The sequence below is a fragment of the Carassius gibelio genome, chromosome B22, assembly GCF_023724105.1.
Source record: "Carassius gibelio isolate Cgi1373 ecotype wild population from Czech Republic chromosome B22, carGib1.2-hapl.c, whole genome shotgun sequence".
NCBI lineage: Eukaryota > Metazoa > Chordata > Actinopteri > Cypriniformes > Cyprinidae > Carassius > Carassius gibelio.
This window is the reverse complement of record NC_068417.1, coordinates 38,049,924-38,056,359: the sequence shown is the minus strand read 5'-3', so window position 1 is coordinate 38,056,359 and position 6,436 is coordinate 38,049,924. Positions and strand designations below refer to the sequence as shown.

The following is a 6,436-nucleotide window of genomic DNA, read 5'->3' as shown; positions in this document are numbered from 1 at the left end:
GAATGTTGGTTTTAATGTATCAAACATGGAATCAAAACCAAGAAGGGCGAGAAAGTCAAACTGGACAGAGGAACAGTGTTTACTGTTAGCCCAGTTAGTGGATGAACACAAGGCCATTCTTAAAGGAAAATTCGGGCCGGGTGTCACAGCAAGAGACAAGAAGCAGACATAGGACCGTATAGCACAAACTATTAACGGTTCGTTCCCCCTGCTTGTGCGCACCTATAAGCCTGCTATATTCATAAATGCAGTTTTTTGAGCCTGCAAGGTGGTAATGTCCAGTGGAAACGAAATGAACTGCGACACAATAAGATGTTCTGAAAGTGCTGTAATTGTGTGATCACTTTGCTTACAGAAGGCTGTGACAGACCCAAGTCATCACTATTGCATTGTTGCATTTTCCCAGTTGCCAAATATTGTAATGTAGTGATTACTTTAATTTATATATTAAATTATAAATTATTATATAATCTATACCGTCTTATTAACTCACTGTCATCCATTGTCTGCAACACATTTCTTCTGCCTCTTCATCTTTCTGCCATTTTCTCCTCCGCTAAAGAAACTCTTAAGCCTCTTAAAAATCCTCGTCTGTGCTCCTAACAAGTTTGACCTTAAGACCTCTTTTAAGGGTTAAGATGCTTTATGAATTACTTTTTTCTTTACTAGGATTTTTTTCTTTAATTTTAAGAGTAAACGCCCACATTTCTAAGAATTTTCTTAGAATTTTGTCACTAGGAACTACTTTTTGCATTAAGATTCTTTATGAATACGGGCCCTGATCTTTTAGAGCAAAGCATGAAAGATTGCTCCTTTGCCTCTTCCCTGACATCTTTGAAATAGACGAATGCAATAATCAATATTATACATTGGATAAAATATAATGAAATAGCCTAGGCAAAACGTTTTGAAAATGGGGACCAGGATGAGGTGCAGTAAAAATAAAAGGAAAGAAAAAACAAAAAATAATTCAAACTATTATGGATACTGCCATACAAGTATTATGGATAGGCCTATTATGGAAGTCTCTTATATAAAACTGTCAGAGTAGCCCCGCATCCTCTTCAACGTGTAACTTTGGCAATAAAAAAATAATAGTGGGCTAATAATAGGCACAAAAGCTACGGCCGACCACGTATAATGGCCAAAATTGCGTGCGTGTCGGGGTCATAATAACCATCAGACCAAAACATATCTTAGACTGTTTTTAAAAAATTTAAAATTAATATATTGATAAAAAAAAAAAAATCATATAGTGAAAATCTGTGTCATTGTCTTGGCAAGTCTGTAACTGTAACGTTACCTACTTCAGCGAGCGTCTGGATCTGTGTTGCACACGAGCCTGTAAAAATCTTACCCGGATACAGCAATGCTATTTTCTGATTGGCTGATCGGTAGCTATATTTTTTTATTTGATTAGCTGGTGCGTGTCGGGGCCTTCGGGGAACTCACTTGATTCCTCTACCTGTTTCACTGTTTAAAAAAATAGCGCCGCAACTTGGTGGGCGTTATCCTCGTAATGTCTCTGCGTGAGAAATACAAGGTGTGGCGTGTGAGCGTGTGAACGGATTGAAATGCGTGGGTCTCACGCCCAATGCGTGAGACTTGAGAGCCGTGCTGCTGGTTACCAGAGCACTCGTGTATTGATTATTTTCACCAGCAGAGGGCGCTGTGAGCTACACTGATTGCTTGGCCATGTGCTGCTACTTCATTCCTGAAGAACTGAACCTGGACGACAGCAGGACTCTATAATCATCAATCCTCAGAAGAGACACCGTTGTCAATATATAAAGGTAGTATGTTGAATTAAAATAACACTGTTTGTATGTACTTTATAATTGCCTTTCTAACTTTATAAATATAATTTTATGACTCCTGTTGTTTTAACAGATACTGAATTTGATGGAGACACTTTAATGAACCTAACTAAGACTATGAAAGCTAAAATATTCCCAAAAAATGAAGGATGAAGTTAAATTTATAAGATTACAAGAAAACCTAAATACGGAGATGCCAGCAAGACCACAGACACCACGAGTAAGTTACTATTCTACGTGTGTTTAAAAATATGTGGACACCTTTACTAATTATTATTATTTACTATTGTAATTATTTAATGGAATGTACGGAAGAGCTTATTGACTTTGACATTTTCTTATATTTATGCATTTGGTTGTTATTACAAAGCAACTTTATTGCATTCCCATTTTTAATGGGATGCTCAGTTAGGAGTGATGGTCAGGTCAGGTGTCCACATATGTTTAGATGAACTATATTGTTATCTTTGCAGATCATTGATCTGCTTTTACCATACTAACATGCACCTTTCTGTGAACTTTTTTGTAGGACTTCCTGTTGATATTCAAGACAACATATTGCTTGTTTGTAGCAAAAAAAAAAAAAAAAAGCCCTTTGACAGGACAAAGCAAACAAGATCAAAAACAATTCAAGGTCTGTTTGATTAAATGCGCATATACATGCTAATTTCCATGCAGTAAGTTTATAATTTTAGAGAATGATGAGTGTAAAAATGTTTTTCTCTATTTTCAGGTATGCAACAGTGAACACAAGTTGTGTTCAGACCTTGTTACCAAATACCAGTTCTTGAGAGAAAAGACTGGCAAAGGATGTGCTTAAAAACTAATTCAAAAAAGAAAGAACACCTTTGATTAATGTTGAAGAAAAAATGACATTTGCTGCAGGTTCAGCAAAGTAAGAAAACAGATCATTTTTCCAGGAGTCCATAAAAAATTATCGCAATCATTGTAGAGGTAGGTTTGCTAAAAATTAAGTGACACTTCAATACTTACATTTCTATTATCCTGTGAGAAGGTTTCATGTATATGTTTATTTATTTATTTTGCAGATTAAGGATCTATCTGGTCAAGATTTGTATCAAAAGAGGTCAAGGTCAGTTTGGGTAAGAGTCACAGACAGAGTCTGAAGGCACAAACAGAGATCAGCGAGAGCCAAAGAAGAGCAGCAGGGGGAAATATTGTTACTGAGCTGGATGAAGAAAAACAAATCTGTGTTGATTTGGCACACAAAGGTAATAAATCACTGATTTGCATGAACAGTAAAGCTAAGAATCACAATGATCAGAAACATAGTGTAATAATATTAAAACTCCATAATCATCGGGAAGAAGGAGGCGGGAACCGGCGGACAATCAAATAACATTTTAATAATTCAAAATAAACACAAAACAGCGCACCAGCCCCTCACGGACGACTGGTGCGCTCAAATAAAAACCAAAACATAAAATAAGGCCCAGGCCTGGTCCTCTCTCGTCCTTCACTATCGTTGCTCCAGTTTTATATCCTTCCATCTCCTACGTGGGACTTGAGACCGGCGGTGGGGCGCAGGTGTCGCTGATTTCCCAATCATTCCGCCGGCCTCACTCCTTGTTCCCACGTCCCTCGGCCCCGCCCCACTCGCCACATACCCCCATCGCCCCTCGCAGGCCGGGGGGTACCCTCTCACGGGGACCTGCGGGAACCTTGGGGTAGGACAGACGTGGCGAGAGAAAAGGAGATGGAAGGAGGAGCGACAGAGACGAGAGAGGGGGGAGAGGAAAAAAAAAAAATTCCGGTTCCCAGACGCACTGCTGCTCGGCCCTCCACCAGCTGGGTGATCTCCTCCGCGGTGCCTGGCGGTGGCACTGGACGGCCCTCGGCGGACGGCACGACACTCCTCCGCTGCCCAGTGGACGGCGACGGCTCCTCCGGTTTTGGGCGGCCGGCAGGAGTCCCCCGTTCCCTGCCCCTCCGGATTCCTTCACGGAGGCAGCAGGCTCCGGCCCCCTGGCGAACGGCGCCGACTCCTCCGCTCCCTCACGGACGGCAGCCGCCCCTCCATATCGTGGGCGGCCGGCAGCGAGCTCGCCCGTCCCCGGCAACTCGCTCCAGCCCACCGCCTCGAGCGTCCATGGCGGCACACTCCTCGCCTGCTCGATGGCACCGCGGATTCACCACAGCGGCGAGGAATCTTCAGCAGTGCGTCCCTCCTTCTCCCGGGCTTCGGCACCACTGTAATAATATTAAAACTCCATAATCATCGGGAAGAAGGAGGCGGGAAGCGGCGGACAATCAAATAACATTTTAATAATTCAAAATAAACACAAAACAGCGCACCAGCCCCTCACGGACGACTGGTGCGCTCAAATAAAAACCAAAACATAAAATAAGGCCCAGGCCTGGTCCTCTCTCGTCTTCACTATCGTCGCTCCAGTTTTATATCCTTCCATCTCCTACGTGGGACTCGAGACCGGCGGTGGGGCGCAGGTGTCGCTGATTTCCCAATCATTCCGCCGGCCTCACTCCTTGTTCTCATGTCCCTCGGCCCCGCCCCACTCGCCACACATAGTATGCCATATTCAATTAAACAAAGTTTCTATTAAAGGTGTCAGTGGTTGCTGCTGTCCTGCTGTTTCCACTTCTGTTAAAGGAGAGTCTGAGATCTCTTTATGTCATCAGTGAGGTGAGTGTATTTGTGTCCATAATATCTAAATCTATAATTTGTTCTTTTTCAACCCCGTCTCTTGGTTATGATTTCTTCTAAACATTTGTTTTTAGAATAGAATTATTCTATGGATATATATATATATATATATATATATATATATATATATATATATATATATATATATAATACATTTCAAGTTAACTACTAAATATTGTTATAGTATAACATTATTTTCTCCTTGTTTAGGAACCAGATACACCCAACCCTGTGCTGTTTATAAAGGGACATGCCTTGGATGCAGAGTCTCTTTAAGAAATAATGATGGAAGTGAAGGAGGAGGTCTGTGAAGTAGACGATGTGAACACAGCTCTACTCTTCAACTTCAACACTGAATATGCTTCAAATTTGAGAGATACCCTGACTTTTACTGAAAACTGTTTAATGTATCAACAAAAACCAATATGCCACCCACAATGGCCAATTATTATTATTTGTTTTATTAAATTAATGTGTATGTATATAAATGCATGATATTTATATTTGTTTATGTATGTGTTTGGTAGTTTGTTTAGTAATACATATTTATGGATGATTGTTTATTTATTTGTGTTTGTTGGTTTGTTTGTAATACATATTTATGTATTAAACAGTTTATGGAGAATCATGGTGTTCTGTGTTTATAGTGAAATTGGATTAGTAATGTATAATAATAATAATAACAACAACAACAATAATGTTATTGCTATCTAGAAAAGGGTTCATAAAGGAACTGATGAGGGTCATTAATGCACCTTTAAATGAAGGTTCCAATTAGAACCTTTTCAAAAAGGTTCAAAAATGAACCTTTAAGGTTCCCCCACAGTTGCAATCTCCAGGAACCTCAAAAGGTTCATTTTTGAACCTTTTCTTCTAAGAGAGAGCACTTTAGCATCCTGAATCATGGACTACCACCTCCAGCAACGAAAAAACTCAAGCGATAAACATATATGTTGGATACGGACGCCTACATAGATGCAGTCAACTATGGAAAAAGTGATTTAAAAGCGTTTTTCTTCTTCTTCTTTTTCCTGAAGTATCAATTTTGTAGTTATTTTGAGCCATGTATTCTCCTCTGTTGTTCTTCATCGTCCTCCATGGCATCTTCCTTGTGTGTGCCTCCAATGCATGGAGCAGTCAAAGTATCCCACGAAAAACCATTCAGTATGAGGGTAAGGTTAATTTTCATTGAGTTTATAAAGCTAATTATAAGCATCTTGTCTTCAACCCTTGTTACCTACGCTATGGCCAAGCAAGTACTTTGCTGTATGTGAAATATGTAGTTTTTATACAACTGCTAGTTTATCAAGAATATTTAGGTATTACCGGTAGTTTAATTTTCAACTCTGTTACCTGCAACTTTCAAAATGAAGGCAAGATTAATTCTTCGTTGAGATTATAACTGTGAGATAAATATTAGCATCTATTTCAGTCTTCAACCCTGTTACCTATGTTATTGTAAGCATGAATGATCAAAAAAATATTTGCTTTATTGAAAATATTTAATTTTTATATAACTGCTGGTTTACTTAGAAAATGTTGTATCAAACTAGTACCGTATTTGCTTAATTTGCAACCCTGTTACTTGCCACTTTTAATATGAAGGTCAGATTCATCTTAGGCTAAATATAACTATGTACAACTATGAGCTAAGTGTTAGCATTAGCATATGTTGAAATATTACACAAATCATGTGTTTCTTCATTTGATATGTTTTAAACAGTTATATAAAGTTGCTTAACATGAAAATAGCTACTTTTTAACACAGGACGTCTGTATTAGGGTGACTTGGACATTAACCCTCTTTAACTTTTTGACTGTTTCTAACAGTTAAAATAATAATTATAATATGATAATGTAAATAACAGTTTTGGCATAAACTATCAAAATTATATATATAAAACAGTCATTGTTGTTTAAACGTAATGGCCAAAAA

At 38.9% G+C, this 6,436-nt stretch overlaps 1 long non-coding RNA gene across 1 annotated transcript; it reads left to right on the top strand.

Moving 5' to 3' along the window:
- Positions 1–1,168: 1,168 nt before the first annotated feature.
- On the top strand, positions 1,169–5,403 carry LOC127987922 (uncharacterized). Its single transcript, XR_008161472.1, has 7 exons — positions 1,169–1,793; positions 1,891–2,037; positions 2,347–2,451; positions 2,551–2,771; positions 2,867–3,049; positions 4,402–4,479; positions 4,711–5,403. It is a non-coding gene; the product is annotated as an uncharacterized LOC127987922 (long non-coding RNA).
- Positions 5,404–6,436: the final 1,033 nt, after the last annotated feature.